This window comes from Ursus americanus, chromosome 10 (genome assembly GCF_024610735.1).
Source record: "Ursus americanus isolate L20-20 chromosome 10, mUrsAme1.1.p, whole genome shotgun sequence".
Taxonomy (NCBI): Eukaryota; Metazoa; Chordata; class Mammalia; order Carnivora; family Ursidae; genus Ursus; species Ursus americanus.
In genome coordinates, this window is record NC_142136.1 from 8,453,623 (window position 1) to 8,474,416 (window position 20,794).

The 20,794-nt window shown below is 40.9% G+C and overlaps 1 long non-coding RNA gene across 1 annotated transcript; it reads right to left on the reverse strand.

The window, feature by feature from the left end:
- Window positions 1-3,318: 3,318 nt before the first annotated feature.
- Window positions 3,319-20,075, reverse strand: LOC123802234 (uncharacterized). The gene is made up of 2 exons (XR_006782464.2): window positions 7,508-20,075; window positions 3,319-6,436 (listed from the first exon to the last, which is right to left on the reverse strand). It is a non-coding gene; the product is annotated as an uncharacterized LOC123802234 (long non-coding RNA).
- Window positions 20,076-20,794: the final 719 nt, after the last annotated feature.

Genomic DNA, 20,794 nt, shown 5'->3' on the forward strand with positions numbered 1-20,794 from the left:
TATTAGATGTCTGTTTTGGTGTTTGTGTGAGTGTGTGCATGGGTGTGTGTTTTAATTTCCAACCCAGAGCTGCTTTGATCCTAGGAAAGAGAATACTCGGCATTCCATCCGGATGAATACTGCTGCTAAGCCCTGTGTTTGCTTTGCTCCTCCCCTGCTGGCTTAAATTCTACTGAGGCCAATTAAACTGCCTACACCAGCATCAAACGCAACATACGCTATCTCGACACGTAGGTGATTATAAACATCCAACTATATTTTAGCGTAAGGACTGAGCTGTGCAGGGGTGTTTTCACTCTACAGGAACTGTCTTGTGAGTAGAAACACATTGTAACTTGCACTGCGTTCCAGCTCCCGGGAGGATTGCCGTTAACTACAGGAAGACACCTGCACTGAGCTTCCTCCTCATAATTAGTCAGGTCAAATCATTCCCATCGTATGTGTTTTTCGGTTCTTGTCCATTTTCTGAGGCCTGATGATTAAGTTTAATGTATGACTCACTCACTCACTAAAGTCATTATAAAAAAAAAAGTAAATAAAACATTTTAGCAGCGTCTGAACACTCTGAGCAAAGTAATTCCTGCTAGGGGGGAAAAAATGAAGCCAGAAAGTTCTTAAGAGGATGAAAATATAGAAGTTTGTATACCTCACAGGAATACTGTCTCAACCTACTCTAAGCAGAACAAACGTATTGGAAAATTATGTTTTCATTGAAAAATTGCCTCTATTTAAAATGCTGGAAAGGGTTAGTGTGTTAAATAAGGAAATCATATTATTCTCAAGCTACATCTGAATCCACATTACTTTTCTCCTTTGATATTCAGAAAAAAAGAATTTATGTGAACTCTATAGATATGCAAAAACTGGCAGGAAGAAATCCTAAAAGCAGTGAAACTACTAACCAGCAGACAATAACAAACGGGGTGACCAAGGTAGTGGTACGCTGGTGGCCATGGGGACAGCCCGACAGGCCTCCTTCCACAGCTCTCTGTAGGCGAAAACGAGACGATCTGATAAATGAGTAAGAGGTGGTGTGTTGATGGGGTGTTACTGGGTGCTACTGTGTGCTGGGAAGAGGACTACACGCAACCTCAGGGTTTCACTGCACTTCCGGGCGACAGAGCGCATCAAACACAGTTTCTTGAAGAATCCCCAGCCATTCACTGACTCACTTACTTTCTCAATCATCCTCAGCGACCACGAGGTGCCAGAAGCTCTGTGTGTTTACCTCCAATGGGGCGATTCCCATGCAGACAATTCGGAGCAGACGGAATGGTAGCTTGAAGCCAGGGGAAGGAGACGTTTTAGCCCCTTCTACATACTCCCGCACACTCCTTCGAGTGAACACAACATGCAGAAAAGCCCACGTTTGCCAGTTCTTCTCTCAAATGTCACCTCTTCCTTGACCCCCTCCAATCTAAGTCATTTCCCCATTATTTCTTCTTAGTTCTTTCTTATGATCCTTTATAGTCTTGTCACAAACTATGGCTTTTCTGTAAGATTCCTTTGTGAATTTATTTCATCAATGTCTCCCCTACTAGAGACAAAACCATAAGGATGAAAAGCTCATTGGATTTGGTGACCACCGTACGCTCTGCGCAAAGCAAGGCCTCTAGCACATGCATTCAATTAATTGGATGCTCCTGAAGATTATTAATAACAAATACAACTGAATTCCTTTCTAGACATCACCCTTTGTCTGCTAGAAATTTGCAGTGCTTTTATCGCTTACGCCTCCAGTGATGTTTCCTGTCCATTTGGCTTTTATTCCAGATAACTTGCATTGGCCTAGATTTTTTCCCCCAGTATCCTGATTTCCAACACCTTCTGAATTTAGATGGGTAGCATCTGTTTCTTCTATTTCTTATGTCCTGTTACAGTCCCAGGTATAAAGTCACGTAAATGCTTGAGATAGAAAAATGGAGGGCAGAGGCTACTTTTATTGAAACTACCCAGAACTGACCCTCACAACCTCATGCCGTTGAAGCTGAGCACTGAGCAGAGGTCTCAGCCCACACCCTGCCAGTAGCTTGTTAGGCCTCTGCCAGTCTCTCACCCCACCCCCAGGAGCATCAAGGCCCAGCGTCGCTTTGCGTCAGCATCCAGCATCACCTTGGCTGTCCAAGGTTGCTTTGCGACATTCTCACTTTTACCACACTTGCTGCTTTACTTTCTTCAGCTCCTAGTTGCCTCATTTTCAAATTATTTTCATCAGCATATCTTATCTCAAAATTCACACACACCGAACTTTAAAATTAGTATGGCGAAGGGAAGGTATACAGAGCTAAACCTATGTATATTTGAGCTCTGCTAGTGGGGAAATTGAATTCTCTAACACTTGGTGAGATCTACATGCCATAGGTTAACGACCCATGGGTTCATTCAACACTCCTTCAAAACTAGCAGTTCTTTCTTGTGGCTTATTTGAACTGTTAAGTCTATCCTCATCCCAACAGTGGGGTACCTACCAGGGCCTGGGCACTGCAACAGGCACACTGGGGTGGATCCACCAACAGACTCCGACCTTCAGTCTCCATGACATCGCACCATCCCGGTTTTCCTTCTTTCCAGGTATTGCTGTCCATCTCTTTCAGTTGACTTCTAAATATTTAGTAGATTGGCCTGAGTTTCTCTTCTCTATCCTTCTCTTGGCATACATGATTTCCATTCAGACCCATGGCTGTAAGTACAGCAGACAGGGCCCCCAAGAGTATATCTCCAACTGTTACATGCAGACCCTTAAGTCTGGCTTCTCCAAATGTTGTCTACACCTGGTTATCCAATAGACAGCTCAAAATTATCATGACCAAAACTGTCCTCTCCCTAGTATTTGCCCTACCCCCAAGGTTCAACCAATCACCCAGGTGCTCAAACCAAAAAACTCCAGTCTATCTTTGATTCTTCTCTTTTCATATTGAAGCATTATCAAGTTTTATTGTTTTTACCCCAAACATTACCTTGAATCTGTCCACCTTCTCTAACTTACAACCAACCACTACCCTATACCAGGCCACTGCCTCACCTGTACTATTGTGGGGTCTGCTCAGCCAGGTCCCTGTTTTTGTTGTTGACTCCAGAATCCATCCTTCATATAAGTAGCTAGACAGATCATATTTAAAAAGAATAATCACGGGGCACCTGGGTGGCTCAGTCAATTAAGTGTCTGCCTTAGGCTTAGGTCATGATCTCGGGGTCCTGGGATGGAGCCCTGGCCTCAGGCTGCCTGCTCAGCGGGAAGTCTGCTTCTCCTTCTCTTTCTGCCTCTGCCCCTCCACCTGCTCATTCTCTCTCTTTTTCTCAAATAAATAAAATCTTAAAAAAAAAAAAAAGAGTAATCATGTCATTCCCTTGATTATGACCCTTCAATTGCTCTCTGTTGTTTTTTAAAATTACATCAAAACACCTCACTGTGGCTTACAGTCTTCCCTTCCTGCCCCCACCCCACTAGCATCCCTCCAGATTCTTAAGTACATCAAAGTCCATTCTCCCCTCAGGGCTGGCAAGATGAGGAAGGTGAACAGTTCTGCCTCAAAGATTAAAACACACTTCAACTTGGTGTTGAACTTGAAGCTTCATTTCCTTGTCTTGGGTATAATAAATCATCGCTTCTGTTTGTCTCTGACACAACTGCTTCCTCAAAGTCAAAATCAGGGTCTTCTTGTTCCCTATTACCCCTTGGCACCTCAAAAAGCTTGCTGGGCGAATGAACAAACGAATAAATGAAGGCATCAATACCAAATGCATAAGCACCCATCCGTCAGGACTTTCCCCACCTTTGGATGAAAGGTGAGCATGGTTTGCTCTCCTTCCCCCAAACAATCTCTCACTTAGTTGAGGTAGCACTGGGTAAGAATCACTGGACCTGGACTTTGCCAATCTAGCCTCTAAACCTTAAACAGAAATTTCCTCTCTTGAAGCCTTGAATCCTTAATTGTAAAATGAAGGATTTGGAGTAGATTGGTGGTTTTCCAACTTTCTAAATGAAACAAAAATTTTGAAACAAAATTGTATAATGAGCTGTAATATGTGAATCATTTAAAAATGATGCTGCCTTGGTTGAATGGGCTGGTGTTCTTGGAGCCCCGCCAATCAGTAAACTCCTCTGTTCCTGCCTTTGGGGAGCCCAGAGGCACCTCCATAGATGCTCTGCAAAGCCCAGTTCAAAAGCCACTGGACTCAAAGTCTCTGAGGCCCCTGGTAGATTTAACATTTCATGAGTCCAACTCTGAAATAAACAACAGATGTTGCCAACTAAAGCCGAATGAAATGTATTCATGCACTCCTTTAAAAATTAAATGCAAGACTTTTCTCCCCCTTAAAAATCAAGCAAAATTCATTGCTTGGAATTCTGACAGAGTATACAAAGAGCCTTTTAAATGCTAAAGAACATTCATAAATGACTTTGTCACAAAGTGTTACAAGATTTTGCAAAATTGAGCTTATGTAGGTTTTTGCTGACTTGAAGTGTTATTGATTAGAAAATACCTTCCACCCTCGGGGCCATGCGTGCCTCAGAAGGTTTCAGATCCAGGAACTTAAGTCGGCTCACCTATGTACTGGAAAGGTCAACCCGCCATGGAAACCCATTAAAACACACACGCACATTCACTCAGCTTAGGGGTTGAGAGTGGCAGATCCAATCTCACCCAGAACCACATTGCAGCCTCCAGGAGGCTGATGTAATTCTCCTGTGATTCTGTGGTTTAAATGGAATTGATTATTTTAAAATATTAGATATGGCGTAGCTTGCTTTTTCACATTGAATTAAGCTCTCCCATACACGGAGCTACGAACTAAGTAGACAAACACCTAGAGTCGTACACACTGCCTCCCTCTCATACATATGCATGTGCACACACCTGCACGTGGGCACACACACACAAAGAAGAGATAATATTGATAGCTTACATATGAGTAAGGATTTGCATTTATACAGCGCTTTAATATATAGCAGTTCATCCAATCCCCCTAAGAACTCTGTAAGCTACGTATTGAAGAACTTCGATGTATGAAAAAAAATGCACTAGGTGATTTTCATAACCTTATCTTGTTTAATTGTTCCCATATTTCAGATGAAAAGTGGAAGCTCTGAAAATCCCAGTGGCTCATTCAACGTCACAATGCCAAAAGGGCAGATCTGTGAATACAACCCAGGGCGATTGACTGTTGAGGGCAAGGACATTCCTCCATCACACAGTTTCGACGAATCCCAAAACAGAATGGGGGTTTCTTCTGTATAAACGTTTGCTCTGTCAGAGCAGCTTTTTGCTAGAACAACTGCTCTGGATTACTTTTTTAATGCTAGAGCTACTTTTTAACAAGTCCGTTCACGTCCACTGTCCAGGCTCTCTCTTGGGTTGGATGGCACCATTTATGACAAAAGGAGTGAAGTCAGCTGCCGAAAGGTTCACCAAAGGTCCAATATATTGACTTCAATCTCATTCTTCCTGGTGCTAATCCACAGTGAGACGCTTCCTATTAGAGGAATAACATGGGGGCAGTGGTTCCCATCCTCCTCCAAACATCCCACCTTCCCAGTAGAACAGTAGCCTCGATCCCTTGCTTTCTACTTCCTCTACCGCAGTTGACATTATATTTTCCCTTCCATGTCATAAGATATATGGTCTTCCTTGTCTCCTTAATTTACAGCTGGCAAGATTAGCTGACTGGTCTTGTAGGAACAAGAGAGATGTGATGATTAGCTTTCGTGGTTTAGGAATTTTATACTGCTGGGTCTCATTAATAGGACATCGGCCAAGAATTTCATTCACATATAGCTTAAGCCCCTTGTACAAAATCTCAAGAGCCTGCCACAGCCTGGAAGTTATAAAAACGATCCTGGATTAAGCTGTTCTGTGAGGAAGGAATGAGAATCACCCAAGATAAACTACCAGTCCTGCAACAAAATGGTTCAGGGCTTCTAGGGAGGAAGGAAGATAAACGATTTCCTTGATTCCAAATCTCTCACTCTTGTAGGAAACCTGTTCTCCAACTCTGAGGCCATGTTACTGGAGGAGCACCATCTGCCACTGGCTCGGTTCTAATGAAGAAAGAGTTCAATATACTGGTGATGGATCCTCTCCGTGGTCCCATTCATCCTGGGGGAAGCTGCTCTGACCACGTCCTGCAGCAGCGTGCCTCCCACCTGCAGCTGTTGCTCTCTGCGGAAGGTGATATTTCCTAGGAAATAGGACAAGGGAGGGAATCCGAAGACATGGTGCCACCATCCTGCTTGTTGGCCCCCAAACCTACCATGTAGCTTTTGACACAGCCGATATATACTCTGGGGCTCAGTTTATCCGGAAAGTGGAGTTAACACAAGTCATCCACAGTTCTTCATACAAGATTCAGTGTGCACTGGCTATAAATGTCTGCACATTCTTGGAAGGATATGATCTCCTTTGGAGAGATGTTTTCTTGAGTTTAATTCTTTGTGCTGAAAGAGGAGAATTGACACACTATTGACTTCTGAAGTGAATTTGAACCCTGCATCAGGGTTCATAGATAGGCTAGGACTCGTAGCTATGCTGGGTACCAACTGGGACACTCTTTCTAGATGAATCTAACACCTTGTAGACATGTGAATTAATGGTACACACGTTGCTGCTCTTCCCTCTATAGTAACTCTAACATCTGATATTTTTCAATCTAATTCATTGACGACCCCACCCAATTTCTGGCCATCATTTCCATAGAAATCAACAAAGTCCTTCTAGTAGAAAAAGCGTAAAGAGAGAGAAAGAGAGGAGAAGTGGAAGCCAAGGAGAGCAAGATTAAAGGTGCCATGATGACAGCAAAAACATCTCTAAGAAAGAAAATTATGATTCTTCTTTCTCTGTTGGTCTGGAAGCAAGCACACTCAGTCATGATTCTGGTGAATATATTTTCAATATCAAAAACTGTTGGGACAAATAGTCTCACCAGGAACCTTTGTGCCACTTCTGAGGGTGAAATATAGTATTGGAGATATAGTTTGAGTCCTGAAATATGAGTGTCTAGAACACATCAGTAGATTTGAAGCCAACAGCAAAGTAAATTTAAACATGGCACAATCCAAAAAATCCAAAGATATATGCTCACTGAAGTCATACTCTCAGCATTAAAGTAGGATTTTTATATCAATGCAGTAGTGGGTAGAACTGACTGCTAGACTTTGAGCACTCAATCTCTTCAAGGATGTTTCCAGAACTAAAATTGAAGGGGATGTATTAGATAATTTCCAATGTCCTTTCCTGAGCTAATATTCTATAATTCTATAATTTATTCTCTATGTTATAATGGTCTTGCTTCAAAAGCATAGTGTGCATGCACACACACACACACACACACAGTCACTCACACACTCACAAGTGTGGCATTTGACTTCTATTGGCCTCTATTATGACAAATACACACTGCTCTTTTTCCTTATATGTTGGTCTTTCAATCAGAAACACACCAGTCTTTGCCCAGTGAAGTAATAAGATGATGCCTAAATATGCAGTAAGGAAAAGGAATGCACACTTACTCCCTCTGGGCTTTGGGCCATCACAATTCTCCAGCTTATGGTTGAGTGTGTAACTCCATGATGAAATGACAGCAGCCGGTCTCAGATCTCCAGCTCCCAGAAGGTCAGCCAATGCCTGGTTTCACCACCCTCTCTCCACAGCAATAGAAAGATCAATGGCATCATGTACTTGGACCATTAAATTAATATCCAACAGCCAAGTTGTCCTTCTTCAAGTTCCTTAACTTCTCTAACCTCAGTTTCTCTAAGTACAAATGGGTATAACAATAGTATCTGTCTTGTAAGACTGTTGTGAGGAACACATAAAATAATGAATATAAAACTCTGTATCTGATACCAACTCTTTGTTTTCCAAAGCTATTAAAAGAAGCCTAAGATTCCGAGAGCAGCCTTTGTCTTCAAGAGCTATTGATATTTGTATCAGTTTATCTTCAGACAATCAGCCACTGACATCCTATTCTTGAATGCCCTGGTTCCGCAGTTCGGTGCTATACCACCAATGGCTGCAGAAAGTAGCTGCAAGAGAGAAAGACAGAGACCTCATGTGTTGGAACCCAGGCCGACAGCGACAAATTATTCCAGATGTTATAGTATTCTCACAGCTAGGAGTGATTTTTGTTTTTGCTAAGTGAACCCGTGATTGCTCTTCTTATAAACATAATTAACCTATCAGAGATGTAGACGGAGATAGTTATTGCCATTTATTTTTAATAGTAAAAACCAGGATGCAGAAAGATTTCTAAAGAATGTGATCTCAATTTTATGTGCCGACTTTACTATGTTATGATGCCCAGTTATTTGGGCAAAGGCTGGTCAAGATGTTGTTGGGAATGTATTTCTTAGATATGATTAAATTTTAAGTCCGTAGACTTTGAGTCAAGCAGATTACCATAGCATACCATACCATACATACCACACCATAATGGAATTGGGCCACATTCAATTGGCCAACGGCCTTAAGGGCAAAGGCCAGTTAACCGAAGCAATTTTGCCTCAAGACTGCAACTTAAAAATCCTGCAGATTTCAGGCTCAGACAGCACTATCTACTCTTCCTTGAACTTCCAGCCTGCTGGCCTGCTCTACGGATTTTGGACTTGCCGGCCCCTGCAATCATGAGTCAGTTCCTTAAAAAAGAAAACCCTCTGTCCCTCTCTCTCTCAATCATTTCCCATTCCCTCTTTCAAAATACGTAGATGGATAGATGGATGGATAGATGATAGATGGATGGATAGATAGATAGATAGATAGATAGATAGATGATAGATAGAGATCATCTGTCTTTCCATCCTATTGGTTCTATTTCTCTGCAGAAGCCTTACTAATAGAAGGAATGATCTCTACTAGCTCAAAAAATAATTGAATACTGGCAATTTCATATAGTTTGACTAATACACAGACAAATACATATAAATATTAAAATGAGAAAAAAAGAATGGTTTTATTTTATTCATAGTTTTTAGTCTTTTAATCATCTAAAATGAATTCATAGTATTTTAAAATCAGGAAAAAAATGTATTTAAACATTAGTCACCCCAAAGTCCCTTCTTCAGCAGTGCCATAAGGCTCAAAATAAGGTAAGCCATCGTAAATCATTAAAGGCTTCCTTTTAAACATAACTACAGTATGGTGGCCATTTTATTTATTAACACCTTAGCAAAAGCATTAACTTTCAGGAATGTGAGAGTATATGACAGACTATTAAATATGGATGGGTGAGGAAGTGGTGAAACAATATCCAGAGCAAAATGCCTTGCCTTGGGGAAAATTATTTTAGGTATGGTACTACGGTAGAACGTTCAGGACAGGGATGTAGGGCCCACGAGCAATTCCTAGGAGGCTGCTTGGAGAATAGAAGGAGGAAGAAGATCAGCTCCGGGAAGGAAGATAAGGCTTTGAAATCATGTCCATCACATGATCTTCAAACCAGCCGTGCTTTGGTGGTAAATGGAATGTGGTCTTCGTGACAAGTTCCCAGGAAGCAAAGGCAACAGACGCTGGCTTCACTCAAACTCGCTTGGTTTGGTTTCAATTTCTAAACAGAACTATCCCCAAGACCAATGTGTGGGAAAGGCAAATATCACTTTCAACAGAGCTCTTAAAGTAAATACTTATTGCTATTTTTGCAAGGCATTAGTATCATGTCAATAATAGAAAACATTTGCCTAGATATCAAGAATGCCATCATTTCTCCATAAGGAAAAAACTATTTGGGGATTTTTCCTTCCTAATGGAAATTTCTATCCAAAGCAATGGATGTCTGTTGTTTATAATAAGGACTCTATTTCTGGGAGATTATGAAAAATGATGACATGATTAGGCTTGAGGAATCCTGTTTGAGGACTGCACAACTCCTGCTAGTATCTGATCGGTGTCTCTCCTCAGCCCCCTTTCCAGCACACAAAACCATCAGTGAAGTGCTCTTATACACCTGCCCTGCCTGGTGTGGACCGACCACACTCACGGCCCACCCTGGACTTGGCCATGGGACTTGCTTCCGCCAATGGGACAGCAGCAAACTTGATGCAAGCAGACGCACACACATTGTGGCTTCCTCTTCTCCTCCGCCTTCACCTTGAGATCGTGCCTGGGATACCTGCTGAAGTAGAAGACACAGGGAGCAGACTCGTGTCTCAGTTGCCCTGGCAGAGACCCCAGAATGGGCAAAATGAACAGATAAGATCAGCAGAGCCATCTAACCACTGATAGACCAAAAATAAGTGTTTATAGTTGACTCCCACCTAATCCTTCACAGTTTTGTTGTTGTTTGTTATGCATTATTGCAGCTTTAGAGAACTGAGACATCTAGGTAAGATCTGATTTTGTCTTTATTTCACTCCTTACTTCTCACCAAAACTTACCAGTCTTGTCTTATTCCATCAAAGTCCTGCCTGATCCTGTAATTTATATAACTCTTTTAAGTGAGTTATAAGAGACAACAAAATTTTGTCATTTTTGGTTGCTTTATTAGGAATTTTAATGGCTTCAGGAGAACAAAATCTACCTTGTGATGTATTGATATGGCAGACTGCAAGGTGATAAACCTTGAAAGTAACTGCAGTCCTGGGTTTGATGGGTAGCAAGATGCCCCCCAGACAAAGACAGGAGGAATGGCCCAGTCAGCCTGTCGGGCGGGGGGTGGGGGGCTGGGACAGGTGTCAGATGAGCTCGGGTATTAGGGAGCTTAACCTGGAGGAGGGGGAGGCATCCTGAGCTGAGCTGGCACTGTAGGGTTGGCAAGATTCTAGGTGCAAGCTACTTCCAGAGACCTGGGAAAGGTTGATGGCATTCCAAAGAATGAAAACAGATAACAAAATTGCATTTCCAGGAATATAGACAAGACAAAGTCCCCAGCCCCAGAGGGATGAGAGTCAAGACACTCAGTTTTTCTGTTTTTTTGTTTTTCTGTTTTTTTTTTTTTTTTTGAATGATTTGGGCAGTTTTCCTTTTTCTCATTGCAGGAGCATTTTATTATTTATTTTTTATTCATTTTTTTTAAATGATTTATCTATTTATTAGAGAGAGAGAGACAGAGTGTGGTGGGGGGAGGGGCAGAGAGGGAGGGAGAGAATCCCAAGCACACTCCCCGCTGTGTATGGAGCCTAAGGCAGAGCTCAATCCCATGACCCTGGGATCACGACAGGAGCCAAAATCAAGAGTCGGTCCCTTAACCAACTGAGCCACCCAGGCACCACCAGAGACTTAGTTTTAAGGCATCAAAGAAGGGAGACTCAGCCTGACCTGGCATCTTACTGGCAACAAAACAGAAACTAAGTAATCAGAACCAGTGGAATGTCAGAGCCTGGCCAAAAGCGAAAAATGGGAGAATTTGATGCCGAGCACCGTGAGTATTAGAGTCAAGGTGACCTTTCTTTTGTTGGCCTTTATAGGTTTGAAGCAAGAGGAAAAATTATAGACACTGGGTTTCTTGTCCTGGGCTTGAAAGAGTCAATCAGTATGCCAGTTCTGTATTATTGGTATAATTTTTTACATTAAAAAAAAGTATTGATTTTAAATGTGGATCAGATTTTTTTTTAAGCAAAATAACAATCTACAGAGGAATTACAGCATTTTCCAAATTGTATGTAACATGAAGTAGTCCTTACACTGGCACAGTATAAGTCTGAAGACAGCTAAAATAATTATTCAGAAAATCCAGATTCTTAATTAACGAAAAAAAGCTCTGTTTTGGCCTAAATTATTCTGGTTGACTATCTAAATTGATCAAATTCATCAATCAGCACTCAACTTTGTAACTCATTCTGTTGCTTATGTACAAACAAAATCCTCCTATGGTTACTCTAATTGCAGGCAATAAGCTCCAAAAACCAACTGAAGAGTCGCACAGTCAAATCTTTCTAATTTAATACTTGCAAGCCTTCCAAAACTGGAGCAAATTTACATCTGAAGTTAAAGCATAGCTCCCAGTAGGCCCCTAGTGCTAGACCCGTGGGTGTGCGCATGCGCGGGCGCACACGCTTTCCGGCAATTTATTACCTAAGGTACATACGGTGCACCTTACGTAAAAATTCCCTGAAAACTATACATCTGATTCATAATTAGCTTTCCTTATAAGCTGGGCTGTAGATTAATCTAATTACAGTGCATATATTCGAATTTTAGCTTTTATTTGCTTCTGTTTGTTTTCCTCCAAAGTCTCCAACACATTTGTCAGCTTTATCTGCTGCGGGCAGGTAGCGCTTCAGGCAATCACTCAGCGGTTTAGAATGTAAGAGAAGCCAAGTCGAAGCTTACCAATGTAGATGACAGTAACAAAATCAGAGAAAGTGCCCTCCGTTCACGAGAAGAGATTTATCTGAACTTCCTTGGCACTCTTGAGGTCAGTATTTTTTCTATGAAATTGTAGGAAGTCCCAAGGAATACCTAACATGACATTTCTAAAATGGACAGCATAGAATCCAGAGAATCATTTCTTCCTCAGTTGAAGTTCCTGTAAGGGATTTCTTTTCCTTACTTTTCATGTAAGCGGACTGATTGTGTGGTGGTCGCATTCCAGAAAATATCAGAGGAGGCAGGTAAATTCAATTGTTAATTAAATATACTTACTTGGTGACTCACAGTACTATTAAAGACAGGTGGAATTAGGCTCTTCCCCGGCTATATTCTCACTTGCAATCTGCCTTGCGCATTAAGAACCATGCTTTTGATAAATTCCTATGCTGCAGATGATCTTGACTCTCGTTGTTGCCCATGTGTCCAAAGTCATGTCCCGGCTGGCTTCCTCCAGCTTGGACCCTCTCCATTTTTGTATGCTGTGATGCCTCCCTGGCCATGGACTGAATGAGCCACACCTTTGTTCTTCGCTTCTGATTGCCTACCCCTCACATGCTACCCTTGGGCTTTTTTCTTTTCCCTTCCCCATTACTAGCCCGTTTTACTACCAGCATACAATGCTGTCTATATCTTTTGGGGCTGTTCTAACTTTTCACAGCACTGAAAGTTATCAGTGTCTGGAACCTTAAACAAGATGTAGCTTGAAACAACTCCACGGCACCAAAATGTTTACAACCATGAAGTCAAGTTCAAATAGGGTGAAGGAAAGCAAAAAAGACATCGCAAATGATGGCAGGCTACCCAGAACACTCAGCTGTTTCTTATGGAAGGGAGTAGAGCAATACACCCCCCTTTTTCTGGGCACTCATGGTACATGATACAATCTCTGGATGAATCCGGATACCCTACAGTGGTCATTAAACTGATCCCACCCTGGAATGACTAGTCATCCCTGAAGCTCCTTGACGGCATCCCCCATTGCAGCCCAGTATCCTACACAAAACAGCACACGGTAAGATCTCAATAAACATTTGTTTACTTAGTTCTTTCCTTTAGAAGATCCAGCATTATCAGCTGACATATTCATGATTTTTCAGTTTGATAGATGGTTTGTTTGTTTGTTTGGTGAGTTGTTTGGAAGCAAAGTGTATTATTTTGTTTTTCTTATTAGAAAAGCAATATGTATTCATTACAGTACATTTGAAAACTATGAACATTTAAAGGCATGTCCCTGTGTTTTACTCACTTTTTCACTAATGTAGCATCAGCATCTTCCTATGTCACTGGACATTCTTCTATAGCGTGGTTACTAGCTACATAAGATTCCATGATATGAAATATCATTATTTTATTCAGTGATCGTTAGTTAGCAAGTAGAACATTGTATGGCTCAGAATAATAGCTTACTATGTATTTTTGAATGAATAAATTAAATAGACATTTAGTTTTTCTCCATTTTTCTCTATTAAAAATAACACTGCCATGAACATGTTTGTGGTTAAATCCTTGGGCACATCCATAATTCATCCGTTGGGTGAATTCCTGAAAGTTAAAGTGCTGGTCAAAGAGTACAAATTTGCTGGATTTTAATCCCATCATTCTAAAATTCTCTAGAGATGGCTAAGGTCCCCCACACAGAAACAATTTGCATTATTCAAAGGTGACAACAGTTTGCATCCATAAATTTAGCCTTACAACTGGAAAAAAAAAAAAAAACACTAGCTTTCTCTCTTTTTGCTCCATAAGAAGAATGTAGACCTAAGTGACTAGGGCATATCAGTTACAAGGACATGGATCTATTAGGTGTGAAATAAAATGGGTCAGGAAAAATATTCTTTAGTTTGATTCATCAGGGACCAAATACGAATAATTACAGGCTATGCAGTACTGTCCAGCCACATGGATGACTAAACCGGACGCTAATCTATGTTTTGTGTCCTTCCAATTTGGCCATATGACCAGCGCTTTGTTTCAGCACCTGCCATGAAAGATTGGCTCCAAAGGAATGTCAGTGTCATCTTATGATCCACAGATGGCCAGGGACTGAAGAACATCACCTGCCTCATCTGCCTGCCTTCAGACGGGACGACACTTAAAATTTGCTCAACGGGATGGATCCCGCTGTAAAAGGCTTTCCCCGCAGGGAGTTGAAAGACAATATGCAAACTTACATATTGTTGCAAAGTTGCCTATCAGGTAACTTACATGCGCTAAAGGTAACTTACATTCCTTAAGACCATTGTGTTCTAAATGTCAACGTGACCCCTGAGAGTATCCACTTCAATTAGACACGGTTTGTAAAAGGGGTTCTTTAACACACATGCAAAGTGGTCATTTTCAATTTGTGCCTGAGACTACATTTAGGCCCAAGGTATCCAGAATCCGAGGTAGCAGAACACATTTTCATGCCTTCCCCACTTTTATCATGCTGCTGGGTATTTTTTTTTCTTTATACAATGACTTGCTGACCTAGAATTTTATTTTTTTGAGTACAGAAAATCTTAACAACAAAAATAATGACTCTAAAATTACCAAATGTAATTATGGGAACTATTTGATCTTACCCCGCAAGAGACACATCAAAGCGTGGCAGCCCAGGCTTCACAGCATAGAGACTTCTGGAAATAATTATTTCTGTTGTTAAAAAGGGGACGGGGTGGGGGGGAGGCTAAAAAACAGAATTATCTGTTTCTCTTTCACTTAGATATCATTCATAATTGACTGTGTGTATAGAAAGATAGTTTTAATGTGCAAAACTTTATTTCTACTGGAGCATTCTATCATTTAATTAATAAATCAGTTGTAATACATATGTTCTGATCACTAAAATATCCATGGCTGCAATACAAATAATAGGGTGTTATTGAAATGGTACAAGATGGTAATTATAGACTGCACATTCCATCTGGGGAAGAGCCACATTGTCAATGGAAACGTGCCCTTTAATTCTTAAATCCCTAAAAATGCCCACTTTTGACCTATAAATGTGTCTTCAGACAACCCAGCTCAGAAGACAAGATGCAATAAAAAGCAAACGAGATTAATATTAGTTTCCGGATTGTTTTTCTATAAACTTAGAGAGGTCAACCCCATTTTACAGGGGAGGAAACCTGGCACAGAGCACTCAAATAAATTGCCCGAAGTGGTAAAGAAGAATTTAAACCTAGAATGTTGGATTCCCAGCCACCGGGCAATAATATTAAAATCTGATTTGTAATATTTGATTTATTGTTTTTCCACTAGGCAGTTGCTAAGAGTGATTTCACTCTTATTAATGTTGCAAAGATTAAAACTTCCATCGTGACCTTTGGCAAGACACCTTAGCTCCTTGACCTTACATAACCATTTTTAAATGGAGCTTTGGCATATCTATGTGTCAGGACTACCAGATGATCTTAGAGATATTTTCCAGGTTCATGGTTCTTTGATTTTGTAATAGGATATCAATTATTTGAAAAGACATTTTACACAGCTGAATCATTGACTGTCTGCATATTACTATTTCCATTTTTCCAAAATGTTAGGCCATGGTTTCAAATGATAAAAAGCTTCAAAGGTTACCACGATCTACTGTCACAACAAAGTATTAGTATACCATATTATAGAGATGCCAAATTAAGCCAATATAATGAAGTTAAGCCACAACGAAAGGAATCATTACATATAAATAGCCTAAAATACACCTCAGCAATTATAGATTCTGCCAGCAAATGATTTGTTTCAAAGAGAAACCATGGAATTCATAAAACGTGACAAACTCACCTTAAAATAGGATGGAAAGATTTATTTTCCTAGAATGGTCTTGTGAAATATTTTCTAATTAAGGGAATCATTATATTCTTCTGTTTTAAGTGAATTTTTTCCCCACTAACATAGGTGAAACCAAAGACAAAACTGCTATTTGTTCTTCAGAGCTGGAGCCCGCTTCCCCAGTGCCTGCTCCCAGGGGTGGAGAAGCAGGGAGAAGAGGTTAGGTCCATTGTTCAGTGCATTGTCAAACACCCCATGGCACGTTACTGACCAAGTCTAGAAACAGAATCCTGGAAGCTTTTGCTCTTTCTCAACAAACACAATCACTACCAATAATATTTTTCCCAGTTACTTTTGAAGAGTAGGTAACTCTTGTACACTATCACTGCTCCTCACTCCCCTACAAAAAGTCATTTCATGATTCATGGGTTAAAAGTATGCAATTTTGACACTAACAAAATATGTCACATCCGGAACAAACTTGTGAGTCAACTGAAGAGCTTAAGTTGCAGCAACATGGAAGGGCCTTCCAGGTCTTTTTTTTTTTTTTTTTTTTTAAGATTTTATTTATTTGACAGAGAGAGAGACAGCCAGAGAGAGAGGGAACACAAGCAGGGGGAGTGGGAGAGGAAGAAGCAGGCTCCCAGCAGAGGAGCCTGATGTGGGGCTCGATCCCAGAACGCCGGGATCACGCCCCGAGCCGAAGGCAGACGCCTAATGACTAAGCCACCCAGGTGCCCCCTTTCCAGATCTTTTGGAGATGGCTTTCCTTTCACTCTGTATTGAGAAGGAATGTTATTTCGTTGCTACTTTTCCCTCCCTTCCATCTCCCCTCTGATTCTGTTGAATTAGCCAACAGGGACAAGAGGGCAGGAAGCAAAGGGTCAGGAAAGAGGGAGGTTAACACTGCAGTCTCTAACACATCAAGACCATTGTGAAGCCTCTATGGAGACTAAGAGTTCAGGCTATGGAGACAAGAGTTCATCTTAGACTGATGTTGAGTCCTTGAGTCCTGGTTTTCTACTGAACTCTTTCCTAACTATGGGACACTGCACAAGATTTACGACCTCTCTAAACCTCAGGTCCCTTATTGGTTAAAAAAGAAAAGTAATTCTAAATCCCTAAGGGATTTAGAAGGGGATAAATTAAGATAGCTATGTCAGCGCTAGCACAGTTTTGGGCACATAAGTCACAGATATTAACGATAAAGTTGCTTAAGATTACATACTGTCATGAGTGCTCTGGGTCACTGTGCGTTTCATGCCTTTTGAGTCTACAACAGTGACTTATATTAAAGAGGTTTGTCTAGAGGCACCATTGTTCTCAGTCAAGATTAATGTTGAAAGCCTGCCTTGTCTTAGCATGAATATCCTATCCGTGTTCGTTTCCTAGACTGTAATAGCAAAGTACCGCAAGTGAGTGGCTCAAAACAAATTTATTCTCCCATAGTTCTGGAGGCTAGAAGTCTGAAACCAAGGTGTCACATAGGCTTTGCTCCCCTGAGAGCCCAGGTAGAATCCTTCTCTGTGTCTTGTAGCCTTCAGTGTGGCCAGTAATCCTTGGCATTGCTTGGCTTGTAGCTGCCTCCCTCCAGTCTCTGCCTCCACCCCATGACCTTCTTCATGTGTCTGTGCCTTTGGGTTTTCTCCTCTTCTCGTAAAGACACCTGTCAGATTGGTTCAGGGGCCAATGTATTCCAGTGTGATCTCACCTTAAATAATTACATCAGCAACGACCCTATTTCCAAATAAAGTCACATTCTGAAAAATGGGGGTTAGGTCTTCAATATTTCTTTTTGGAGGACATAATTCAACCCATAACAATATCTCCAGCTAGAACATTGCAATGGCTTCTTTCAAAGGCCTTCCTGCTCCAGGCCCTGCCCATCCCTACCACCACTTAGAGACATGGACAATTGTAGTCTAAACAGAGAGCGAGATCTAGATTAACAGGGCGGATTATAGCAAAGTGTTGTGAATTTATTTTTAAGTATTCCTGATAAGCAACTGAATTTAATCAAGCTGTATTGAGCATTTTCAGCTCTCCTCTGGGTCATGCTGATGATTCAGGCATCTGTCATCATGTTTTGATTGATTCCTTTGACAAGAGGCTCTCACTCTAATTTGAAGCAAATAAGATAACAAGCCCTGACCAGAACTTACACTGTGGACATCGACCTTTGGGGGCCAGATACTATCCGTAATAAGATCTTTTACCAATTCTTCTGTTTGAGAATACTTGGCAAATCTTTTGTTATTTTCATATATTTGAAATTCATAAGGAGAACCAATTACCAGGCAACTGAGTCGATGCTGGGGCACTGAAATGTTGGAACTTCTTACTTAAAATGTACTTAAAATGTGGCATCAGCTTAGAAAAAATTTCAAAAGGAAACTCTTCAGTAGTACTCCTGACTCTAAAAAATGTTACTTTTATAAGAAATAACCTAAGAAAGACCCTGCCTATGACACCACATTAATTCTATATCTGAAAGCTTAAAGTGACAGCTTCTAAAACAAATGTCTTATTACGTAACTAGGAACTTTCGCTCAATGAATCCATCCAGCCTAAAATCCCAGGGCAATTCAGTTCAGACATACAGAACCAAGTGCAGCCTGCTAAGGACTATGTACTTTACGGTCACAGATTCAAGGATGGAAGCATTCAGACTCTGCAAGAGAAAAAGCTCACCAGGTGAAAAAACGCAACTCAAAATCCATGGAAAAGAAGGTTCACAAGCTGTTAGAGTTTCAGCTGATTTCTGAAGTAGCATGTGAGGGAAGCACAGGAATTGCTTCACATTCCATGAGTTCAAAGTTCTCATCATCGCCAAACTACACCTAAATGTCTACAAAACGAAGAGTTAATGCCTTTTGAATTATTTTCTCACAAGGATCATTAATAAATGGTAGAAACCACAATGTGGATTTTCATTATAAGAGGCTCACTCTAGATGCTTCCATGTTGGGATGGTCAATGTCATGTCTGCAAAGACATTCTCTCACTATCCCAAAATCTTCTTGGTCACATCAGCAATACTACCATACTACCACTAAAAATATATAACGTGTTAGGCGCTCAGTATGTGCTAGACAATATTCTAGGGCTTCACAAGCATTCATCACTTAATTCTTCCAATAACTTTATAAGGTGGCACTACGATAATCTTCATTTTACAGGCGAGCAACCTGAGCTGCCTAAACATTCTGAGCTCCAGAGTCTATAGACCTTTAAACATTATAGTATCTTGCTTCTGAGCGTCGTGTGTCATAGCGCTTATACTTTGACTACATCTAATAGATATCCCACCTTTAAAGTATCTGAGAAACAGAAGTGTCTTATTTCTCCCAACACTTACTTCTCCCATAATTTTTCTCATCTCTACGTGTGGTGTATCAATTCTTTCAGTTACCCAGGCTGGAAACTTGAGAGCGACTCTTGGATCCTCTCTTTTCTTCGCACTCAACTTCCCGTCTATCAGCATCTCCTTTCTGGATATTTTTAGAATCCAGCCACTTGTCCCCAATGCCCACATATCACCCTTATTCAAGTATCTACTGACTTTCACCGGGCCCACTGCAGGAGCCTCTTAACCAGCTTTCCTGCTCCTCGTACCCTGCCCGCAGCACATACACAAGCGTACATACTCTAAACACTGCAGCAAAAGAGGCTCTTCATTTCATTATTATCTTTTTTGATTTTCAAGTTTACTCTTTTTACACCTCCATTTGGTTATTGGTTTCATCTGGTAATTTTTAAATTTCAGGTATTATATTTTTTGGTTCTAGAATTTCCACTTGGTTTATTTTTATTTTTTATTTTGTGTGTGTGTGTGTGTGTGTTTATAAATCCCTTTTCTTTGCAGTATCTTTTTAAATTTGTGTTTCAATTCGATATGGATCTGACCAGTACCAAACACATACAGTGCAGTATTGGTTTCGGAGTAGAATTCGGTGACTCATCACTTACATATAACACGCAGTGCTCATCACAAGTGCACTCCTTAATGCCCATCCCCCGTCTAGCCCATCCCCCACACACCTCCCCCCATCAACCCTTTAAAACAAAAACACAGATAGTGGCCAACCTCAGGTCAAACCCGCCAAAAGTTTCCATTGTAATGGGTGACCAACCTGTGCCTCCATTGAGAGACAGACTGCCTACTCACTGGGTCCCCTCTCTCTTCCCTCACCCAGGCACCTTGCTCCTGTAATTGTCCCCTCTCGTAGGTCATCACTTCTCTTCCTGTCCTAGATCCTCCCCATCAGCAAGGTTGTGCCAAGTAGGTCTTTAGCTACCACCATTCTTCTTGTGTCCATATATACCTTGAAATTGCTGTGCAGACTCATATTAAATAATATCCCCAGTCACTCTCTAACTCCTGACTCTTTTATTTGAATGGAACACATCACTATGGTAAATTCAATTATATAAACACCACTCATCAGCTTGGGTACTGCTTGTCCCCACTTCTAGCTTCCAAGCTTCATGAAATAAGAACTCTTGATAACAGCTTTCCCCGATCATCTAGAAAGGTGACTTGTATCCAGTAGACACAGCGTAAACACCTTGGAATGAATTAATGAATGAGGGAGTAAATGGATAGATCCTGCTACTCATTCCATGTCTTTTCTTTGCTGTGAAGAAAATGCTTTATCTGGGATATGGGTCTGACCAGTACCAAGCACATTCCTTGGATCTTGCATATTTCATTCTTATTTTAATGTACATTAGTACCTTGTATT